At 44.9% G+C, this 25,044-nt stretch overlaps 1 long non-coding RNA gene across 1 annotated transcript; it reads left to right on the forward strand.

The window, feature by feature from the left end:
* Positions 1–4,783: 4,783 nt before the first annotated feature.
* Positions 4,784–18,786, forward strand: LOC142827054 (uncharacterized). Its single transcript, XR_012901427.1, has 3 exons — positions 4,784–4,882; positions 7,036–7,128; positions 18,676–18,786. It is a non-coding gene; the product is annotated as an uncharacterized LOC142827054 (long non-coding RNA).
* Positions 18,787–25,044: the final 6,258 nt, after the last annotated feature.

Raw genomic sequence — 25,044 nt, forward strand, 5'->3', positions numbered from 1 at the left:
ATCTTTTTTTTAAATGCATTTTTTTCCTTAAACTATTTGTTTTGTCAAAAAGGTTTTTTCTATCAAAACCACATACCAAAGATTAACTGTGGTTAATTGTCCTAAGAAAATTATTTTTTCTTATAATTTTTACAGCTAAAGAATTGAAAAAAATACTTTAATGTACTTTCTAGCATGGCAGATATTCTTCTGCCTACATATGATCTACTTCAGGTTTGGGTTTTTTGGGGAACTTTAGAAAATTGGTAATAATTAATCTGTAATGGCATTGATGGGAAAAGTGTTCATTGATGGGGAAAAGTAATCAAAAAGTGTCAATAAGAGTGTGGCTTTAAAAGTACTTCAAATGTTTTACTTAGGCAATTTAAAGGACACGTTATCTGTTAACCTATACACTTTGTGACATTACATTTTCTAAGAACTATGAACATTTGCAGGTGTTTTAATTATCTGCAGGAGGGTTCTCCTATTGTTCTCTGAATGCAATAGAAGTATATTCAAACACTACAAGGAACATTTTTGTATATTTTATACAGTCTAAAATAAGGGCTATGGAGTTTATTTGTTCTCTAGTTTATAATTTGTATGCAAAATGGCAGGCAGATTAACCATCATTTGCTTCTTCACCAAAAAAAGTTGTTTAAATATTTTCATTAAACGCGAAGAGGTTTTGTATTATGAGAACAATTGAGTGTCATAAATGTAGTAATAAATTGGAAATTGGAGACTAAAATGTATGAAGAAATTCTTTGAAGAAAACTAAAGCTCTCGCAGGATTGATTTGAGTACACATTACTTTTGCAATAAAAAGAAAAGTCTTTCAATATTGAGGTTCCAACTTAAGTGCTCATGCATGTGCTTAACATTAATCAAATTCAAGGGAACGCATGAACACAGTAAAATATTTCCATGGTCTAAGAACACGTAAAGTTTGGGGCTTATTTCAATGCCACTGAATAGACTTCAATATATTTCAGTAGGCTTTGGATAAGGACCCAAGCAGCATGTTTTTCAGAGAGAGGTTATTTATTTTTAAGTCTCCTTAGTTTAACTCTACTCATGTTTAAGGATTTTACAGGACTGTTCAGACTAAGTCACCTTTTTCCCCACTGTCAAGAACACAAGAATATACTATCCATATGTTCATAATCAATGTGTGTTGCCAGGATAATCTAAACAAAATAATCCATTGAAAAAAATTGTACAATGTAATGCAAACTGTACTGAAAAATTGTTCTAAGACTAGCTTTTTAAAAGGGCTTCTTAATATTTATTTAAAAGAATCTATATTAATGCAGCTCACTAAATACAATGCGCTCTAGACTAAGCAACTCAGTTGTTTACTTGCATTTTTGGAGAGGAGAGTCGCAGGAATAACTAATATTTTTCTTCTTACAAAGCTTGAAATAATATCAACAGCATGGAATTTCAAGCCACAAATTTAGTGTTCATAGATCACTGGGAGTCACACATTCCATGCTCACCTGCCTGCAGTCATTATGAAACGATACTCATGGAACTATAGCTAAAGCTTGGTCCAAGAGCACCTATCTAAAGACAACAGAAATGACCTGGGTCTTAAATCTGGCAACTTGTGTCATTGGGGTGTTCTAGACTTCATATCCAGCAATAGCCTAAAAATACAGGTTAATACACAATGAAAAATAGAAAAAAGAATAGGAATGCTTAAAATGATTTGGGAATCAATTATTCATCCTTTTCCTAAGTAGATATGCAATACAGGATGAAAACACCAGAATGAAAGTAAATGTGGGTCTGAAATGAGGAACTATCCCTATAATAAGTGACAGTTGAGCTATATTATTAATATCCCAATAATTGCCTTATATATCGGTCTGTTTAAGTCACCTTAAATACTGATGGTCTATGTTCGAGACAGTATGGGAATTGTGTGCATCCAGCGTCACTGTAACACAGCTACCTCAGGGTTGGCAAGTGGGGACTACATAGTAATAGCGAGAGTGAGAAGAGAGGCTTCCAACAAAATGCTAAAGCAAAGCCCCAGTCTAAATGGCTCTGACACAATTGTGTCAATGTCCATCCAAAGCAAAGAAGAATGTCAAGAAGCTCCCAACCTTGTCCAAAAGTACACGATCTGAAGGTATTTTAGCGAATGGAAAGATCATTTGGACCAGACCCAAGTTTCATGAAGCTCATTGTAATAAGGAAAGAATAAAGGAAGACACATAGCTGCCAGGAGTCCAACCTGTGGTTCCATAACATCCTGGCATTCCAATGCTTAGATTCAGCCCCATCAACACAGCGGTTGTCACACAGCTGCATCAGATGAGGACGGCAAAGTGCACAGATGTGTCCCAGAAGACCATTGGTCCCCACTAGTGAATTACAAGCAACTCCTGACTCAGACCGGACAAACTCACTACACCTGGCACACATGGTATTTATCCACACGGGTTAGCAGGCAAAGTCTGTACTGAAAGCTTGTAACTTATTGATAAGTGGAGAGATGTGTCTATCTATGGGTGATATTTAAGGACCGTCACAATATTGAACATTATGTCCTGATCTCAGCGTGAAAGTGAGTCATCAGGAAATCATGTCTCAGTGATGGGTCATCACTGAGTGGTAGAAAGGAAGCATCACCTTTCCCTAGTTAGCCAATTAGATACTGCATTGCTCAAATTGTACTAACCCAGAAAAGCCAAAGGGAAAGCATCAAAGACAAAGTATAAACAATGAAATCGCTGTGAAGTGAAGAGGAATGATACGACAGCGAGGGACCAGCAGTGTATGTGAATAAAGACAAAAGACAGATTCAGTACATCACAGGCTAGAGGAAGACGCTCTGTGTGCATAGACATTCACTGAAGAGATACCACCTTGATGTGTGGCAGTGCTTCATGAAAGACTAGCTCCTAGCTCCCTGGAGTGAGAACCGATTTTATTAGATAGCAAAGATAATTATTAATAAAAATGCAGGCCTCAGTTTTGTATTTGTGCTGCCTATAACCATTTGTTACCATAACTCAGTCAGACTTGTTTCTATTTGAAGCTCTACTTTCTCAAATACATTTCCTTTTACTTTACTATAATCAAACTCCAGTGGTGGATGTGACACAAGAGCAGCAACCTAAGATAAACTCAGGTACACTGTTCAATTAGGAATGTCTACACTGAAAAGAAAAATCTGTGGCACCAAGTTGTGGAGCCTGGATTAACTTATTTGAGCTCCCAGGACTCATGCTGTAGGCCAAAGATAGCAGTGTAGGTGGTTACAGAAGTACTGGCACTTGGACTCCAAGACCACCTCCTTCACCGAGTTTCAGAGCCTACATTCCAGGCTAAGTAGGAACATCCAACACTGCTATTTTTTGCCTCACAACCCAAGCCCTACAAGCCCAAGTCAGTTTACCCAAGCTCTGCGACTTGGAGCCAGGTCTTTCTTTGCAGTGTAGACACACTGGAGATAAAGGATCTGGGATCAGGGACTAGAAATCAGAGGGACACTTTGAAGGGATTTGGGCTTGGGTGCATCTGTTGTCAACCTACAGGGCTGGTGTAGCCCAGAGGAGAATGTGGGAGTGACTCATGGGTGTATTAGGCTTATAATGCCCACCTGGCACAAGCAAGACTCCCTCACACTGGAGGAAGGCAGAAACAAGATGAACCACAGTCCTTGCTAGCCTGAGAAACTTCGCCAACACTCACCTCTATCCCTTAAAAATTCAAATCATAAGATGATTTCAACGGCTCATTTCTGAAATTGATATCCAGAAGCCAAAAATAGGGAGACATATATTCTAGGGTAGAGGGCACAGGTAGGCCTCTCATGTTGTTTATATCTTCCCCCCCCCCCCCCCCCCCCCCACACACACACACACCTGGAAGTTCCAACCTTGGCTACTTCACAGCTACAGTCTTTTCAGGCAACCTGGCTCTGACTGAGCTGTTAACATGGCTCCAATTTACAGCATTGGCTGGGCTTTAAATATGCTTTGGAACCTGTTGGTTGGGTTAAGAGCCTGTCTCCACTACAGCCTGGAAACCCAGGGAGGGGTCAGTCAGATTGTTAGCTAGTTCTGCAATCTGGCTGTGAGGACCAATTTCCCCCAAAAGCTTTGGAGGACAGTGCACATTCAAAGATCTCTAATGATAGGAGCAGCTGAAACTGCTTGCCCCAGCCAGGAGGCTTGGGAGGCATAGGCAGAGAGTTTACTGGGCCCTGACAGGAGCCCTGAGTTCCCTAGATCTCCTTAAATTGCCTGATCTAACAGAGTCCCGATGACTCGGTGATGGGATGTATCAATCCTGCATTGGACCAAAGGGGGTGGGCCTGCTGAACATGATCTCCTATGACACGTCAGATGAAATTGGAACTTCCTAGTTAAAAGTTCAAGCATCAGCTTCAAATACATTCCCTGGGTCACTTCCTACAGCAAGGCTCATCTCAGGCATCTCTTCGGCTGGCAGCAGCTTGGCATCCCGGTCGGTCTCTGCAGTCAGGTGGTTGTCCGCTGCGTAGTGAGGATCCATGGTTCCCACCACTCAGAGATCCCAGGCATCTCCGCAGGAGCCTTCAGCACATGTCCCTCCTCTTCCTCAGCCAGTCCAGACATAGCTGGGCTGCATCCTTTTATTTATGCCTTCCTCCCTGAACATGTGCATTATGTGTGTGTGGGGGGGGGGCTTGATTTCCTGGGTTCGCTGTTATTGGTCAGACCCCATTGGCCCAATGTGAGGTTGGTCCACCCTGTCACAGTGCGTCTGATATGTCAGCCTCAGGATACTTCACAGAAAGTAGCACAAAGCTCACAGCATGTGTTTCCCTCCATCCTTTTCCTGATTCTGCTCTTCACCAACTCTGGCCACCTACGAAAAAGACAGCATCATTTTAAAGAGGGTATGCATATTTTGATGGAACCTCTTGGCATTCACCTATGTCATTTTGATCTTTTCCACAATGCTAAAAAGTAACAAAAAAGGGGTATCATATTGAGAGCTTTAAATTTAGTAGAGGAGCCTTTAGGATCATGAGTGAGAGGAAGAAACAGACAGACAAAGATTTAAATTCAGTTCCTTTCTTCTCCTATTATGCAGGACTGCAGCATCAACAACTAGCAATTGAGGGGCAAGATACATCATTAAACTTATTTATAGCATCAACTACTCTGCATTCATCCACACAAGTGAAACTGTAAAACGGGGGGTGGAGAGTATAAAGGGAGTGTGTGATTCTTTCATTAGGTTGTCTGTAATGTTGGATTGGTCCATAAATTAGTGTGTATAAGAGGACAGAAAAAAAAGAATTCAAAGCTTTGCCATTGTAATTACAGCTCTTTAAATATCAAAAGACACAAAGAAAGATTTCTTCTGAAAAGAGTAGCGACTTTCTTGGCAAGCCACTATTAAATACTTGCATAAATCTGCAGTTTGTAACACTCACCTCCCCCTTCCACACTAGATTTGGGTGACATTGCTATAATGAATTACAGACAGTGTGACTAGGTGGGCTTTCTTTCTTTCCTTTATTTACCAGGGTAGCCTACTGAGACAAGACACCTCTTTTTGAGTGGGAGGTTTAAGTGGGATAGTGGAGGGGTATGGAAGGGCCGTGGACTGGAGAAAAGCAGATTCCCATTCGCAACATGAACTCTCACAGATACCTATGACAAAAGCCCTGATAATTACCACACAGTTACTACGGAACCATCCTTTAATGTATAATGTGCATAGAATTATCAGGTCCCATGGGGCCTATGCTCTGTTTAACTATGTGCAATTTCAATTACATGTTTACTAAAAGCAGAGAAGACATTCTTCCCATTAACCCGCTACAAAGCTCCCTATGCACCCCCAAGCCACTCATTTCAAGCTAAACCCTCCCTTTCACCTAGAGGTCAGCAGACTCTGGCTCTGTCAGTCGGGCAGGGGCAATCAATTCTGGAATCAAAGGCCCTTCTCCCAGAAAACACAACCTGCCGCTAGTCTCCAAAAGGTTAACTCAATGGCCTCCCTGTATCTTATGTGCTAGTCAATACGGGTAGTCTCTAAAGCAGCCAGGACTCAACCCAATATAGCAGTGGTGGGCAACCTGTGGTCCACTGGGGTCTTGTGTGTGGCGCAGGAGACATTTTGTTTACCATTGGCCACCAGGTTGCCAGATTCTGCTGGTTTCCATCTACATAATTTTTTCCTCCCAGTATTACAAAGTGAAATACACATAAAGCAAGGGCACGTGAAGTACTGTGTGTGCTGATTTCACACAGCATTATGAGAGCTCCCTCTGCATCCGAAGCACTCCTATGGTTCAATCGGCACTCAACAAATTCTAAGTATGCAAACACAGTCAGCAAAACTACCCTGTCCCAGGAGACAATCTTACAGCCCACTGAGATGAAGGGGGGCCACTCATGTGTCCCACTCTCTAGCCTAGGTTACCCTTCATTGCAATTTGCGGGGGGGGAAGGGTTAGACCCAAGACAACCTCTTGAATTGCATATAGAAGCAGCAAGGAAGTGGTCTGGAGACACGGCATAATCATTTCTAATTAGGCTGACACCACCTAACAGGGGAGCAGCTGCATTGTGAACCAAACGGTCATCCATGGTACCCCAATGGAGTGCACTAAAATAGTCCCAGGCTAGAAATCCTAGGCTAGCCGCCCAGGCTAGAAATCACCAGGCATGAATTACTGTGACACGGTCCAGGCCCAAAAGAAACAAAAAGGTAATTCATAGCATTAAAAAAAAAAAATCACCACAGTCTGAGTAGAGGGACCCAGAGTTTACTAAGTTGTCAACTTCCCAAAGCAATTTTGCAGGGTGCGAGTTTGTGGGCCTAATGATGGATGGAAAAAATGAGATGTGCCATTCTCCACCACAGCTGAAACACAGTGTTACGAGGAGGACTCTTTAAATGATAGCTGTCATGTACATAGGTAAATAGTTAATAATGGCATGCCAACAGATGAAGCTCAAGAATTTATAGCATAGTTCTTAGGTTTTATAGGTTTAATACAATGTGTGTTCCCTGCCAATGATTTCCTCCACATAGCTCTACAACAGACCAAAAGGAGAATTTCCCTGGTGCAGAAGCAGCATGCACAGGGCTGATGAAGACAGCACTTTCCTGCACTCCTTGCAATGGGTGAGTCAAGTGGGGGGGGGGGGGGCATATAAAGGCTCTGCAATCCCTATATAGCCTGGGTCTGGTTGCCTCCCCAGCTGCTGTAATTTATGCCAGTGGCCATCACAGGCAACCCAGTACAGATCTGGAGGGCCAATGTGGCAAAAAGCCTCTGGAGATAGCTAAGTCTACATGTTTATAAGTGAAAAGAACAAATCACCAAATATACGAGTTAAGTTAGTGTTTGGGTGAAGAAGAACATCTTCCCTAATACAATGCAAAATAAACCCAACCAGTGAAATAGGCTCTAAGTAAGTTTCCCCCATTCTGAGCAAAGAACTGAGGTGGTGGCACAATGCGGGGAGGACTACAGTCAAAGCAGAGCAAATCTGCAAAATCTTTTATACAAGATGGGGGGGGGGGGAGCTTTGAAGCAAGCTAAGCTCCAACGGACATCAAGTGGGCTGCTGACCAAGGCTGCCTCTCACCATAAAGTCAGATGAGCACAACACAGTGTGCACTAAGTTGCGTGCTATTTCAATTATAATGATTGCATGCAAGAAGGGTTAAGGTATTGATGCTAGAGGGAAACCTGCACCCACCTCTGTCAAGACCAACTTGACACTGTTTAATAGAAGTCATATGCTTTCCTCCTAATTTGCTAACAAGCCAATTAATTATGAGAGGCATCTGGTTTTGGCCTAAAGCCAAATTAAATGGTGACATTAGGGTTTGCGTTATAACAAAATCATGCATTACATTCTTTGAACTCTCAATTCAATTATACTGTATTTGGATTCCAAGTAAGTACAAACTATTTATACACACATCAATATTAGACACAGCAACAATAAATTCTTCTCACATGTATACAGAACCGTTCATGCCAAAGGACTTTACCAAATTTGGACTCTATGCTACGAGACTTTTTCATGCATCACTCCTTTGGAAGTCAAAGGGAACTCCCATGAAGGTCAATAGGAATTCCACTGTCCATGGGCTTGCAGACAGGGCCTTATGCTATTTCCTATGCTTTTCAATGAAGGACACACCCTTGACACATGTACTTTAATTGGAGTCTGTTTCCATCACTGAAAAGCAGCCACCTCTGGGGCAAAATACAAATACCTGGTTTGCTTATGTTTGTATCATTCATTGATGTAACACTAACATTTAATCTACATTAAGCTAAGCAGGGTTGCTGACTTGATAATATTTAAAAACTGGATACCTGAGCAGGAGCACTGCAATCTCCCCTGAAGTCTGACTCCCTTCCATTTCTTTTCCGCTGCCTCCTCTCTGTCATTTCTTGCTTTTCCCCTCAAACATGAGTAGGCGAGATGGATCTGTGGAGCTAGGACAGAGAGCTGCAGCCATTCAATGCAGGTAGGAGGTGGCCCTGGCTGAGTAGAGGCTGGCGCAGGAAATGACAGGGCACCTCTCTAACTTGCCCGCCTGCAGTAACTACTTTGAGTGTCTGGTCAGTAGATCTGTCTCCTCCATCTCCTGCCTGCCCTGTAAAAGGAAAAGGGAGCCCCTGTATTCAGGGTACCCCCGTCTTGCCTCATATCTGAGCACAGCACAGGTTACCTCCTCTGTTGTCTTCAGATCAACAGCAGACAAATCTTGCTGCTCACACATGCTCAGCAGCTGCTGTTTCTTCAGTAGCTCCTAATTCCTGGTCTCTTTTTTCTATCCCTTTTCCAAAAAAGATTCTGAGACCCTTTTTTCTCTGTTTTATTCCTTCTACAGTATTTCCTTTCAATATGGTTGTCATTAATGGTAATTCACACTGCAATATATTCCACACACACTGCCACTATATGTCACAGATTGAGGAAATTGCACCTCCATTTCCCCCTCATGGTCCAGCAGGGACACTCATCTTTAGGCTTCTTACTGCTCAGTCCTCACCTCTCCTGGATAGAGAACCAGATCTCCCTCCTGATTGGGGTATCTATGATATCCCCAGCAAGTCAGGCTGCCTCAGCAGGCCTGCTTTGCCTTCTCCTCAGAGGCTGTAATTACCCAATTAGAACTTACCGCACAGCTCTTTCTAAACAGGGACATTCATTTGTAAGGAGAAAACATTAATGATAAAATATATTAAAACCAATGAAAGAACCTGCATGCTAAGAGATCACCTCAACTGCAACAAGGACTCAGAGTGGTAAACAGTCCTTTAAACACAACCCAGGGATTTTTCTAGGGTTACAAGTTCATGACCATTTTCTTCAGAACAAGAACCTCCATGCAAAGGCCAAGACCTTCCAACCCTTGCTAGGAAGGACTGGGGTCTTCCTTGAATAGATAGTCCAAGAAGCTTTCCTATCCTTTTACTCAACTGGAAAGATCCAAAAGTCTCTCTCCCCCTCCCCCATCCTCCACCGCCCTTGGCTTCTGGAGAATGCCGCCTTAATATAGACAAACATCTCCAGGAGGTGATAACTTTTCTGGACATGTTAAAATCAGAGTGAATTTGTCTAGTCAACCTTCATTATTCTCAGTCCCTGAAGGGCTATGGTCTCCCTACCTTTTGGAATTACCTACAATTTCTCTCTAGATCATCTGAAGAAGTGGCTTTTGGCCACAAAAGCTCATGATACTATAGATATTTTTGTTAGTCTCTAAGGTGCCACAATTGTTTCTACAATTCTTAATATAGTAAGATCTCCCAGAGATAAATGCAAAATTTCCACAACTGCTCCCTATGTTCTAGGTCACCACTGAAGAATTCAATTACAGAAATGGTTCTGTTTCTTCATTTTGCATTCCAAAATGAAAGTGTGACCCCTTCTGGGTGTGGTCTACTGTCCCATCTAGTGGCACCCAGACCACCTAGAGTGAGAATAATGAGTCTGCTTGTCACAGGGTAGACTCACCAGCATGGAGCCTTCAGTTGGTTGACTTGGGGAATTAGCTCATGGTTTCATTGGGCGCCTTCCTCTAGCTGGTATCTCCCTGTGCTCTTCTTTAACCACGGTGTCCTCTTCAGGACTCTGCCCTCCGGCAGTGCCCACTCCAGTCTCTCTGCACCCCCTTCCAGGGGAGTAGTGTTTACTGCACACTCCAGGGTGCTCCCTTCTCCCAGGGACCCTCAGTTCTTCTCCCCAGGAACACTTAGTTCCCCTGCACCCACCATGCCTCAGTGACCCACTGCCAACCTTCTTCTAGCCCCTGCCTCCAGGGCAGACTGCAATCTGTAATGGCCACTCATCACTGGCAAAGAGGTGTGGACCTGCTGCCCTGCTTACCATGGCTGCCTCCTGCAGCCCCAGTAGCTTAGGCCTTGCAGCCTGGGGGCTTACTTGGCCAGAGCCTCCCCAGCTCTGCCTTCCTTCCCCAGCACTGTTCTACCTCCAGGAAGCCTCCCACTTCCCTGGCAGTCTTGTCTCTACTGCTCTCCAGCCAGAGCAGCAGTTAGGTTCTCCTCTCTCTACAGGAGTCCTCCTTTATATGGCCCTCATTAGCAGAGCTGGCTCAGCTGGGGCTTCACTCTCAGCCCTCACTCAGGGCTGGAGTTTTGCCCTTAAAGGGCCAGTGCAGAGCAAACGCCCTGTCACTCTGCTTTACAGCCTTCGCTACCAGCCAGTTGGCTTTTAGTTCATGCGGCAGAAGTTCGTTGCTAAGCTCCAGAAGTCCCAGAAGTTCGATTCTGCCTGCAGACCACTAGAGTCTGCTGACATTACAAAAGCAGCTGTGATGGTTTTATATTACAGTAAGCACAGCTGCTTTCACTTTGGAGTGTCACATTTCCTTATACAAAATACTTGACAGACTGGCTGCTAATGCTTTTAATTACCTCACTGACCTGTTCATTCTGTTATCACCTCCCTGCTCCTCTACTCATCTACCACTGGCTGTTTCCTACCCCACTAGCCTCTTCACTGGACCAGTGATGCTTCTTGAGTTCTGAAAGGATCCAAAAGGTATAGGTCACCAGCCTATGGAAGACATATTTCAATTTGGAGAGGTTTTGTTAATCCCCTATTACCTATTTTCATCAGGTCTTAGCCTGCCAAACCTGGATCTTGGGTATAATTTTAACCAGCAAGACTCAAAGATAAAAATTCAGAAGGATATTTTTGTGCTGAAGGCACTGGACTGGGATTAATCTCTGCCACAGACTTTCTGTGTGGCCTCAGACAAGTTATTTATTTTTCCCATGCCTCATCAGCAAAATATAGGTAATATTTCCCTACCTCACAGTGGTTCATTGAAGCTCAATTCATTAGGTGTCCTGTGGAAAGGAAGTTTCTGAGCACCCCACAAACAGTAACAATCACATTTTTTCAGAAATTGTTGTTAAAAGCTATGGCAATAAGCATATACAGAGGATGAGTTGAAATGATATCCTTAGATATGTCACTAATGCCTTCCAGGCCCCTCACTCCACACTCAATGCGCATCCATATTTTCACATTGGTTTTAGATTAAGAAAAACAAAATGAGAAACATAAAAGTAAGGGCCTCCTCTATGTAACATGCTGCATTAACTCTCTCGGAAAATGGCAAAGTCTTTATAATTTAATTCCAAAATCATGGAAATAAAATCAGAGCAACATCACAACATAAACCCCTGAGTTTTCAACATGTGCCCATGAAGTGTAAACTGAGACAATCACCTGGCCTTATGAGCACTGGGACTTAGGGCAAATTACATCGCTGCTGTGCCTCAATTCCCTTATCTGTAAAATGGGCCTAATGATTGTGACCTCCTTTGTAAAGTATTTTGAGATCGACTGATGCAAAGTACTAGAATCATAGAATAATAGGACTGGAAGGGACCTCGAGAGGTCATCGAGTCCAGCCCCCCGCCCTCAAGGCAGGACCAAGCTCCGTCTACACCATCCCTGACAGATGTCTATCTAACCTGTTCTTAAATAGCTCCAGAGAGGGAGATTCCACCACCTCCCTTGGCAATTTATTCCAATATTTGACCACCCTGACAGTTAGGAATTTTTTCCTAATGTCCAATCTAAACCTCCCCTGCTGCACTTTAAGCCCATTACTCCTTGTCCTGTCCTCAGAAACTAGATAAAGATCAAGATACTGTTGCTTAGGTTAAACCTCTCGTTGAACACCGAACACTGTATTGTCATAGAATCATAGAAACAGACTACTAGAACTGGAAGGGACCTTGCAAGGTCATTGAGTATAGCCCCCTGCCCTCACAGCAGGACCAAGCACTGTCTAGATGATCCCTGATAGATTACTATCCAACCTACTCTTATATATCTCCAGTGATGGAGATTCCACAACCTCCCTAAGCAATTTATTCCGATGTTTAGCCATCCTGACAGGCAGGAAGTTTTTCCTTATGTCAAACTTAAACCTCCTTTGCTGCAATTTAAGCCCATTTCTTCTTGTCCTATCCTCAAAGGCCAAGGAGAACAATTTTTCCTGCTTCCTCCTTGTAACATCCTTTAGATACTTGAAAACAGCTATCATGTCCCCTCTGAGTCTTCTTTCTTCTAAACTAAACTAGCCCAATTCTTTCAGTTTTCCCTCATAGCTCATGTTTTCCAGACCTTTAATAATTGTTGCTCTTCTCTGCACCTTCTCCAATCTCTCCACTTCTTTCTTGAAATGCGGTGACCAGAACTGGACACAAAACTGAGGCCTAATCAGTGCAGAGTAGAGCGGAAGAATGACTTCTCGTGTCTTGCTCACCACACTCCTATTAATGCATTTCAGAATCATGCTTGCTTTTTTTTTGTAATTACGTCACACTGTTGACTCATATCTAAAGGTGTCCACTGACCCCTAGATCTCCTTCTGCAATATGTCTTTCTAGACAGTCACTTCCTATTCTGTATGTGTGAAACTGATTGTTCCTTCCTAAGTGGAGTACTTTGCATTTGTCCTTATTAAACTTCATCCTATTACCTCAGACCATTTCTCCAGTTTGTCCAGATCATTTTGAATTATGACCCTACCCTCCAAAGCACTTACAACCCCTCCCAGCTTGGTATCATCTGCAAACTTAGTAAGCGTACTCTCTAAGCCAATATCTAAATCGCTGATGAAGATATTGAATAAAACCGGTCCCAAAACAGACCCTTGAGAACCGCACTTGTTACACCCCTCCAGCATGACTGTGAACCATTAATAATTACTCTGTGAACAGTTATCTAGCCAGTGATGCCCCCACCTTACAGTAACGCCACCTTACAGTAACCCCATCTAGGTTTTATTTCCCTAGTTTACAGATAAGATGGTCACACGAGACCGTATCAAATGCCTTACTGAAGTATAGGTATCCCATGTCCACCGCTTCTCCCTTATCCACAAGACTTGTTATCCTATCAAAGAAAGCTATCAGATTGTTTTGACATGATTTGTTCTTTACAAATCCATGCAGGCTGTTACCTATCTCCTTGTTATCTTCCAGGTGTTTGCAGATGAATTCTTTAATTACTTACGCCATTATCTTCCCTAGCACAGAAGTAAAACTGACTTACCTGTAGTTTCCTGGGTTGTTCTTATTTCCCTTCTTCGGTCTTCTGGAATCTCTCCTGACTTCCATGACTTTTCAAAGATGATAGCTAATGGATCAGATACCTCTTCTATCAGCTCCTTGAGTGTTCTAGGATGCAAGACCTGATCACTTGCAGACATCTAACTTTAAGTGATTTTTAACTTGTTCTTTTATTATTTTAACGTCTAAACCTACCCCATTTCTACAGGGTAGGCATCCTGTCACCATCAATCTTCTTGACGAAAACCAAAGCATTTGCATTGCAGGAGGGCCAACAAGCAATAGTCATGTACCAGGATTATCAGAGAACAATGAGATGGTTTAGGCTCAAGTACAGGTTTCCTCTACACACATGCTCTTGCAAACCCATTACATCTTTGAGAACAGTCTATTTTGCAAAACACTTCCAGTTCTTTCAATGCAGAACACTTCCAGTTCTTTCAATCAGAACTTCTCTACACAGGCCTTTATATTTAAGATATTGCAACAAGGAGATTTTTGTATTTCTATTTTGGAAAGATAATCAATAGAGCAAACATTTGTGTTTCATGCCACTCAACAACAATGGCACTAGCAGACAATTGCCACTTGGCAATGGCATTCTGGTGCAGTTCCCTCTGGCATCCAAGGAAAATGCAAAGAGAAAACTCATTATCGAAGAGTCAGTCTCAGAGACATGATACCGGATCTAAGGCTGAACACATTCTTTCAGCAGCTGGTACTTAGCATTATCTCTCTGTATGCCATAGAAGTGTAAAAACTACAACAAAAATAACCAGAGGTGTTTAGATAACACCTCCTGATTCAATGATTTGTTACCTTTTATGTTACAACTGGGTATCACAGCATTTAACACTGCAGCTGTGCAATGGGTATTAGGGTTGCCAGGTGTCCTGTTTTGAACTGGACAGTCCAGTATTTGAGCTTTCTGTTCGGGAAACAAATTGAGAAAATATAACTGTCCAGTATTTTCTAAATAAAATGTAATGTAGATTGTGATGTAATGTCAAGTGTGTCCAGTATTTTTGTTGAAACCATCTGGCAACCCTAATGGGTATGGGCAAGAGACCTAAAGCCAACACAGAAAAAAGGAGTAAAAATATGCTGTTTACATTAGATGTGGATTCTCTAAAGTACTCCTCCCTCCCCTGCACCCACGTTTATTTACTTCCTGCAGGGATTAAGACATGCTGAGGCCCTAAACTATGTCACATTTAAGAGGCGCCATAGAATAATGCACATGTTTTGGTAATGCTAACAGAAGGATAATGACAATAGAAATAATAAAGTTTTACATTTTCATATATGCCAGTACATAGGTGATGATGCAACTAAAAACTATTATATTTTTATATTTAGAGGCCTCTCAAACTGAGACTGTAAGCTGTAGCTTGCTTAGCTTGTACATAAATCCGGCCCTGACTTCATGTCAGCCAACAAGCAGGAGATAGCTTTGACAAATATACAGGCATGTACTGTTCATGGCATGAAAGCCTAAGACTATAGACACACTTGTTTGCTAGTGAGTCAAAAGCACAGACATTTTTGGTTGTGCAGAAGGGAGGATTCACTACCCACATTACCTGTTACAGCAAAAGAGAAAAGTCTTGATTACCATAGTCTTCTCCTCCCTAGCTTCCATGACAAACATATCACATCACCCTCACTCCTTCCAACCCATGCATAAAGCAGCTCCTAAAATCATCCTCCTGCACTAATTTCAGCTCCCTCACCATATCACTCCACTGACTCCACCACTGCCTCTGCAGCATGTTCAACCGTCTTACTTTCCCCTCCAAGCCCTTTCATAACTTTGCCTTCCCCACACAAGCTACTTTTCTCAGTTATTGTGCTGCCCACTGCTACCATGATGCCAGCCTCAACCCTGGAGTGCCAGCTCCCATGATTTTGTCATGACTCTCATGATAATCATTGCTTCCCCACTCTCAGAGTCCAGTGCGTGTGGCATGATTTCAGCCTTCCTTCTTAAAGGAAAAGCAAGTTTCTAGCCCTCATGGCTGTGGAGAAAGCTTCCAAATGTAATCCCGGTACACACTATAGGCTCAAAACACAAAAAGCAAATGAAAAGAACACCAAATCTCTTCTTTGTACATTATTTTCAAGCCCAATATAGGTTTTCTTGGCAAGCCAGACTCAAGATTTTTGAACATTTGCAGTTGGGCAATACTGATTCCTTCCTTTGTCCACTTCTCTCAACTGTCTTCCCCACTTCTTCTATGATGCTCTTTATGTGCAACACCCCCAAAAAGTGTTCAATAAGGCTACTACTTTTCCTCCTCCCAACACCCCACCTCTGCCAAGATACTGCCAAGCTGTCAGCTAACAAATGCTGCCTGGGGCCATTTCAGGATAGTGGATGTTTTTTACATGTTGGCTATGTTTTGATTACATATTTGATCTCTTTGCCCTACTCTTTTCATGCTGCTCGTTTTCTAAGTCTGTGAGTCCTTAGAGGCAAGATCTGGGTCTTCATGTGTCAGGAGAAAGCCCCAAGAGCATTGTGGGTGCTGCCAGAATAAAAACATCAATAATATTTGAAAGAAAAACGGGGCTTTTACTTTAGAAAGTCCATGAACTGGATGATGATCTTTGAAGCATCTTCTGAGGCATTTCCCCTCAGAACTACTGTTGGTATTTGTTTTGCCATTCCTCCCAGGCCATGGTCTGGTTTTGAACCCATCTTGAAGGCACAAAGATCCTCCTATTGTCCTTTTTTCCTTATGTCCTCCCTCCATGAAACTATATGGTATAGAGCAGGACTGGGCAAAAGGGCCTCCTCAGGTCACATCCGGCCTGCCAAGCGAGTGGATCTGGCCCGCGGAGGCTCTGTTGCTCCCTGCAGGCCAATTAGGACCTGGTGGCAGGGGAATGCCCAAAGTCTTCTCCACTGTGCCTCTGCCCTGCAAGCAGCATGCAGTGCTTCAAAACGCCGTGCGCTGCTCACAGGACGGGGGCAGAGCGGAGAAGGCTTCATATGCTCCCCTGTTCCCAGGCCTTCATTGGCCTGGGAACAGGGGAGCACGTGAAGCCTCCTCCACCCTGTGAGGAGCATATGGCGCTTTGAAGCGCTGCACGCTCATCGCAGGGTGGGGGGAGAGCGGAGGAGGCTTCGCACACTTCCCCTGCCCCCAGGCCAATCAGGGCCTGGGGGAGGGGGAGCTGCATGAAGCTTCCTTCACCCTGCCACGGCCCTGCGAGGAGCTTGCAGCACTTCAGAGTGCCACATGCTCCTCACAGGGCGGGAGGAAGCTTCCTGCCCTCCACCGCCCCCAGTCCCTGATTGGCCCAGGGGTGGGGAAACATGCCAATCCTCTTCCAGGGCATGGGTGCCTAGTGGGAAGGAGGAGCAAAGGGGCTCCACTACCCCCAAACCAATCATGATCTGGGAGTGGGGTAGCCCTGCTCCTTCCCGATGAGGCCCTGCCCCTTCTGGGGTGGCCCAGAGCTACTTCAAACATTTTTGAAGTGGCCCCCAAGCAAAAATGATTGCCCACCCCAGTGTCGAGGCAGGTGGATACCATTCCTAAAGTCAGCCAGAGAACCCATGGAGACCCCAAACCATCAGGGTCAAGCTGTCTCTGCAACACACTTGCCAGCTCCTCTGCAAATCTTAGAAACGAAAGGGCTAGGCTCTCAGTCTGATCTCCATATGGTAGTACATATGGGTAAGACGTTGTCTAGGCTGTTTTAATGTAATGCAGTACGAAAGCTGTATTTTTTGGTTCAGAAATGAGACATAAGTCTGGATAGACGGGAAGAAAAGTGCAATTTAAATGTTCTGGGGAGGCAAGGGACACATGACTACCCTCTCAAATTGTCTCTGGAGAAGCATCAGCAGTAGCAGAGCCAAAAGCACCACAGAAGCAGCAAGTGAACCCCTGGGAACATTTTATAGCAGCTGGGATCCACCTCCACAGGCAGGGACCAGCTCCAAGGAATGTCACCAGATGGCACTGGGCTTCTTCAGGAGAGAAGCAAAAGTGTATCGGGGTACAGCTCAGAGCTGTGCCACCCACCCTTCCTGGGGAGCAACCAGGTGTGCAAAGATGCCTCGACTCTCACATCAGAGAGCACCAGGGGCTCAAGCAGGCCAGGTGGCACCTACCAGCTTCCAATCCACTAGCTCCTAGCAAGAGGTGACATTTTGAAAATCTCAGTACCAAATGGAAGGCAGAAATCTGGTGGGACATCCACAGGGGAGCTGACAGGGCTGCCAGGTCCATGGGCAATGTGCATGTGGAAAGGTATCGCTAGGCTTCCAGAAGTGAGGTGGCCTCAGGCAAAAGAGTTGGGAGCAGCCAGCCCCCAGCACTGCTCAGGTAGCATGATCCCTTTCTCCCCCGAAGCAGCGCTCTGGCAAGGCTTCTAAAGGGCCCAAGGCTCTGGTTGCTCGTGGCAGCAGTGGCATCCAGGAGCTAAAAGCCCTTAAAATCATTTGGCCCTAGGACAATTGCTCCCTTTCCCTCCCAGGTCGTCCCCCCTTTCTCCGCCCCCAGCCCAGTCTGCAGGCCTACACATGCCCTCATCCCACACATCACCTCTGCTATGCGTACAAGGCTGTAACACTGACATCATTCATGTAAGAGAGAAAGAGCTGTCTTGGGAGCTAGGCACATACTTAGGCATTTTTCAGAATCCCACCCCTAGGAGTACGTTTGAGTTTGGTTGTCTCAGATTCACAAGTAGGAAGGAAGTACTTTCTTACCATGCCAGGAGGGCTGAAATGTAAATAGGAAGCTGCATGATCCAATGAACAGCAGGGAGCTGGCTTTTATACCTGGTTCTGCTGCAGACTCCCTTTGTGAAGTCAGACAGGTCATTAAATCTCTTTGCCTCAGTCTCCCCACCTGTGAAAACGGATATAATGCTAACCTAGCATTGAAAAGCACTTTGAGATGTAAAACAGGGGACTCACATGTAGGTATTAAAGACTGTGTTATTAGAAGTGAAAAGAAAAAAAAAACAGAAATCAGGAAAGGAGAGTTTTAATGAGATCTCCGATATGCTGGAAGCCCAGTTGGTATCACCATGTAAAAAAAAAAGCAAATTGTCTTTACTTTTTTCAGAAATTATAGTTGGAAACTGGAAAAATCATGAAGAGACCTGCCTGCCTATTTAAATGACTTTAATAGACAATAATACATGATGGACAAGTGCCTTTTGGGGACCTAGAGAAATGCTATGTAAGAAATTTGTTATTTAATCTAATTAGTATTGATTGTCACTAACATAATGGCAGAGTTAACATTTTCACATACATGGGAAAAATCAGTGCTAACAAAACGATTTTAGACATTTACTAGTAGATCAGAAAGTTGCTAATGAGAAGATAATTTCTTAGAGGAAAAACAGTGTTCACAGTTCTCTGTCAGATTTAAGAGAAGGATTCTGAACACGAAGAACACAACAATTGGTGACAAGGTGCTCTTAAGCTATTGTCAAACTCCTACACTATTGCCATCTGCTGGCAAATGGTAGATACAAAGTCTTTCAGCTACAGAGTACAGTAGAAATGTCTATTAAGGCCAAAACTCTGCTTCACTAAAATCAGTGACAAACTCCAATAGACTACCATGGGAATGGAGCTGACATTTAGAGAGCATTGAATTGTTGAATATTGTCTCTATTTTTTTTTTAAACTTTTCCTGTAGGATGACCATGTGATATCATTACATCACTCTGCAACCTGCAGCCCCTCCCTCTCTCCTCCCCTTTTCCTTCCTGTGCTTGGTGACCTGGGGAAGAGAGCAGGCCCAGCGAGGTCCCCCTCATTCCCAGCTAGGGTTGCCAGGTGTCCGGTTTTTGCCTGGACAGTCCAGTAACTGCATCTTCTGTCTGGTAAAAAACCCCAGAAAATATTAATATGAAAATATGAATTTAAAGGTGCAGCAACTTTTTTGGGGGGGGCTCAATCGATTTTTTCCTGCCATGTCTGGGATTTTTTGTGCAGGTATCTGGCAACCCTACCCCCAGCAGCCAGGGGGTAAGAGAGCTTGGGGCCTATAAGGCCCTAGAGAGGCCCCCCTCTCCGCTGGCAACCTGGGACAAGAGCACATAGGGCCAGAGAGGCCCCAGAGATGCCCCCCTCCCTCTGGCGACAGAGGGGGAACAGCCGGGTGCAACCTCGCCCCAGCGGCCAGGGGGAAGAGAAAGCCAGAGCTGATTGGTGTGGGGGATCAGGACTGGGGCAGGCCAAGAGCAGAGGTGAGGGGGCAAGAGCTGGAACAGCCTCCAGGTTAGGGACAGGGGAGAAGAGCAGACTTTGGTCCTCCCTGGCTGTGGGAAGCTGGGCTGGGGGAAGCGGGGGGGAGAGGAGGAAGAGTCTCAGCCCAGCCCAGCCCAACTCCCCAATGGCTGGGGAGAGCAAGCCAGGCCAGCCACAGCCTCAGCCCAGCCCAACCCCCTGGCAGCCAAAGTGTGGGGGAAAGCTAGGGCTTGCCTGGTCTCACGGGAGAGAGCCAGGGCTGCCACATCTCAGCCTGGCCCTCCCCAGTGGCCAGAGGGGGAGACGGGGCTGCCTACCCCAGAGGGAGGTTGGCAAGCGTAGCGGCAGGGGGCACCGCCCCTACTATACCTGTAATGGGTTGGCATACCCCTCCTGCAAGCATCCTCCCACTCCCAATCTGGCCAAGTACATGTGCCCGCACTGCCCCTGTTCTTCAGCCTTTTCCAGCTGCTTAGCCCTCTGGCTGAATCACACTCCTGTCACTGAAAACCCCTCCTGGAGTACAGGGCCTATCTCCTTGCCCTCTGTATAGTCTCTTAGTCTATTCCCCCACTCAGATAGAGAGTGGGGCCTCCAGGGCTTCCCTTCCTGGAGACACTGTTCTCACCCTAACCTCAGGGTTCTATCTCAGTTTCTCATATAGTCCATAGTAGCACCCCAGGTGGAGCTCTCCATGATGCTGACACTTCCTGAGCCAGCCAGTCACCCACAGCTCCTAAACATCTCCAGCTGCACTGGGCTGATTCTGGTCCTCCAGCTCCTTTTATGGGGCCTTTCTGGCTTCTGATTCCAGGGTGATTAAACGCTGGAATAAATTGCCTAGGGAGGCTGTGGAATCTCTATCACTGGAGATATTTAAGAGCAGGCTAGATAGACATCGATCAGGGATGATCTAGATGGTACTTGGTCCTGCCAGGAGAGCAGGGGGGTGGACTTGATGACCTCTTCCAGTTCTAGTAGTCTATAATTCTATGGTGTACTGGGACAGTAAGGCCACAGACTTCAAGCAGGGAGCTTCGCAACCCCATCCATCCTACCACGCTTCTCCCCCTTCCAACAAGCAGGTCGGGGTGTCTCCCCAAAACAGTGTCACTTCCCGTGTTCATCAGGGTTCTCTCTCGTGGCCTACCTCACCCAGGGAGCTATAATAGTTCATGTCGCAGTTTCTCTGAGTTCCCTGTCAGGCACCTTAGCCTGCAGAGTTCTGCTTCTTATAGTCTCTTGCTTTATAGTTCTTTGCCCCGACTTCCCAGGATTCCCTGCCTGGCCTCTCAACCTGCAAAGATTTGGTAATCCCTTGCCCCAGCTTTTGACCTGAGCTGTGATTGCAAGAGAGCCACCTCCTGCCTTAGACTATCCAATACTAAGACTACCATATGCCACTCTTTGGGTCCTTGCTGTAGCCCCCTCAGCTTCCAGATGAGTTCCTTTATTTACCTGGGACTTCTCTGCTCTGAATGGGAGCCAGTCATTACTACACCTACCCTTGGGGTGGTCTTGGCCTGAGCCCAAAATTTTGGCACCCCCTTGTCCCTTCTCTGAAGACAACGCCTCCTTACATGGCTCGTGTCAACAGTGAAAGTACCTCCCATGCATTCCATTGGCGACAGGCCTCCCATAATCACGACCTGGCTTAGCCCTTCCCTCAGAGCTATCCTAGGCCTGGCAGGTCCCATTGGAGCATTCCCTCTATGTGCCCAAGCTCCCCACAGGTCCAACATATTCGGGGAGGGAGGGGTTGGTTACCCTCATAGGGAGTGCTTTCCTAATCTTTTCACTGTCTGAGTGGGGCCTCCATACTCCTTCCTGGTAGGGGCACTCCCTCTTGAAAGTATAGCAGTTTCTCAATTCAGGCACTGGCCTCCAGCCCTTGGCACCTGGTCTCCCTTAAGGTCCATGTGCCCACTCCTGCAGCAACCCAAAGAGTCCCCACTGCTGCTCTGCAAGTTGAATTGCATAGGCCTTCCAATAAATGTCCATCTTGGACCACAGTTTCTCAAGTACATTAGTCTCTTTCCCCGAGTACCTGTACTCCTGTATCTGGCATCTGGGTGCATGCTGTCACGGCTGCTATTGAAGCTCCTCTGAGTTGTCAGGTCCCACTGCCTGCTGCTTGTGCTCGATGACCCTTGTTTGCAGGGCTGGTTCCAAGTTCCCACTTCTGGAACCACTTTGTAAATGGGAAAGCTATCACCTCCCATGAGCACCCCTGTCTAGCTGAGTGTATGTGCCTGCACTGCCTCTGTTCTTCAGCCTTTTTTTGGCTACTCAGCCCTCCAGCCAAGTCAGACTCCCAACGAACTTAAGCTGAACATAGAATACTCATGCCCATCTAAATAGATAGCAATGTATATGCTGAAATCTGGTGGTCTGGGAAGCAGACTAAGCTTCAGCCATGGTACCACCCATGGGAGCCCTGCCATGGCTCCACTGCGGGTGGGGGGACAGAATTGCTGGGCCCATAGGCCAGGTTGGGAGGCTCTGTGCTCTCAGAAAAAGAGTAGGGCCTCAAGTGAAAGGGGTGTAGTTGGGGCTGCCTCCCCACACTAGCCCTTCAGCACCACTGGGGCTCTGGTGGTGATTTAAAGGGTTAGAGCTTCAGTCACAGTTGCAGCAGTAGCGGGCAGGAGCCATGGGCCTTTTGTATTACCAGACCCCAGGCCAATTGCTTCCTTTGTCCCACCATTGCAGGCTCAGCTCCACCAACTATGCTATTTATGTCAGAAGGAGACTAAAGAGATTGCCCAACCAACAAGGTGATTTCCTATTGTGATTGCAGTAGACCCTGCTTTTGCTTGCCGCCTGCGCCTATCCCAGTTCCCAATTCCTTCTTTGCTCCTGGCTCCTGCCTCTCGGCTCCCTTCACTCCTGTTCTATGATTGATCCTTTCCTCTCCTCCAGTTCCTACCTTCATCTCACTTCCATCATCAGTTACCAGTCCTATCTCTGACTTTCAGCTTCAATTCCTGACTCTGGCTTGCCCCGTCTGTGGTAATTAGCAACTAGCTGCTGCTGACCCTCAGCTTTGTTCCCCAACCTGGAAGTCTGTTCATCCCCCCTCAACTTGACTCCTGTTCAACTACTAAGTCATAACACCTACTTCTGAGTCCACAACTCCAAGATCACAGATTTCCTGACCTTGGGCGGTATGCTGCCACTACTCAAATGCAAAACCCCCTTGAGAGCCCAGGAAGACTCACCTGGGAATTTCTTCCTAGGGGGTAATCCCAAGCTCTTTAAGCCTTCATCAGGAGAGATCTTGAAAACAAACTGTAATTTTTTTAAAGCTGATCTTCAGTCTCAGGCATGTGCACAGAATCTCCTGCCTTCTAAGACAAGAAATCAGATCAGATTAAATCTTAAAAAGATGAATTTATTAACAGAACAAAGAGATACTTTGGATATACTTGGTTACTAGGTGTTACAGAACAATTGGAAAAATGCAGATTGCATCCAAGGAAAACAATTCTCTCTGTTTTTAGTTTAAAAGTTACAGTGTACAGGGGAAGAGCCAGGGAGGAAGTACATAAATCAGTGCAGAGGAGTCCAAAAGTAATTAACCTGATTTTGTATTTAACTAAACATTCTCTGTTCACTTACGTGTGTTGTTCCAAGGTTCAGTCCTTTCTAGATATGGAGGAGACTGAAAATCTAAGAAGAAAAGTGAAGTAGGGAATGAGAGTGGGTATGAGGGTGAACAGGAGATGGGATGGGATGAGGGTTACTGAGGCATGTCAAGAGGATAGAAGAGAGCAAAACAAAAACAGTCACACCTATGACAAGAGAAGATTTATGGGAGGGGAAGGTCATATAATAGTTAATTTTTTTCTTAGGAAAATTTGGCAACTTTCTGTGCAGACTGAACTGGAAACAGGAGGGAAAGGTTTAGGAGTTAATCAAAAGCAGTGAAAAGACAGCTGGGATTCAATTAAATTGAAGCCGTATCTGTGGCAAATGTGCAGGTGATACAAAATTGTTCAAGATAATGATGTCTAAATCAAACTGTGAAGAGCTACAAGGTGGTCTCACAAAGTTAGGTGATTTGGCAGCAAAATGGCAGATGAAAGTCAACACTGATAAATACAGAGTAATGCACATTGGAAAACATAATCCCAACCACACATATAGAGTGAGAGGTTCTAAATTAGCTGTTACCACTTAAGAAAGATCCTAGAGTCACCATGAATAGTTCTCTGGAAACTTCAGCTCAAATCACAGCCACAGGCTAACAGAATGTTAGAACACAAGGCAGAAAATATCACACCGCTACTATATAAATCTAGGGTGCACCCACACCTTGGATACTGCATTCAGTTCTCGTCTCCACATCTCAAAAAGGATCTAGTGGAACTGGAAAAGGTTCAGAAAATTGCAACAGTTATGATGGTTTCCATCGGAGAAGAAACTAAAAAGATTAGGGCTGTTCATACAAGGGAGGGATTTGGCAGAGGGTGTAGTCATAAAGGGTGTAGACAAAGTGAACAGAGAAGTGTTATTTATTTACCCTTTCCCACAATACAAAGCCAGGGGTGACCCAAATAAATTAGTAGACAGCAATTTAAACAAGGGGAAACACTTTTCCCACAAAACCACACAATTAATTTGTGGAACTCATTGCATGAGATATTATCATGGCCAAAAGTATAACTGGGTTAAAAAAAGAAGTAGATAAGTTCATGGAGGACAAGTCCATGAATAGCTGTTAGCCAAGATGGTCAGTAGTGTAACCCCATGCACTGTTTGATCCTAAACATCTGACTGACAGAAGCTGGGAGGGAAAGACAGGGTGGAACTCACCAAAATTGTTCCATCTTATACATTCCTCCTGAAGCTCTGGTACTGGCCACTGGGCCAGATGGACCACTGAGCTGACCCACTATGAGTGTTTATATTGTTGCTTGACTAGAACTGAAGAACATTAATTAGTAATGGAGAAAGTCAGCCTTGTCACAGAGTATTTGTCAGACACACTACAGCGCAAGAGCAGGGCTGAAGGAAGCAGATGTTGGGGGTCAATCAGAACTGTGAGTTGGCAAGAGGAGAAGCCCTTAAGATGGGAGAGAAGGGCAAAACAAGGGTGGAGAAGAGTCAAACAGAGAAAACCAACAATAATATCAATGGAAGAAAGGGGACAAGGAGCAGAGAAGGAGTCATCAATGTTGTTGGCTTAAAAAAATCACAGAGAGGTGAAGTGACAAGGCATGGGTGT

Source organism: Pelodiscus sinensis, chromosome 2 (assembly GCF_049634645.1).
Source record: "Pelodiscus sinensis isolate JC-2024 chromosome 2, ASM4963464v1, whole genome shotgun sequence".
NCBI lineage: Eukaryota > Metazoa > Chordata > Testudines > Trionychidae > Pelodiscus > Pelodiscus sinensis.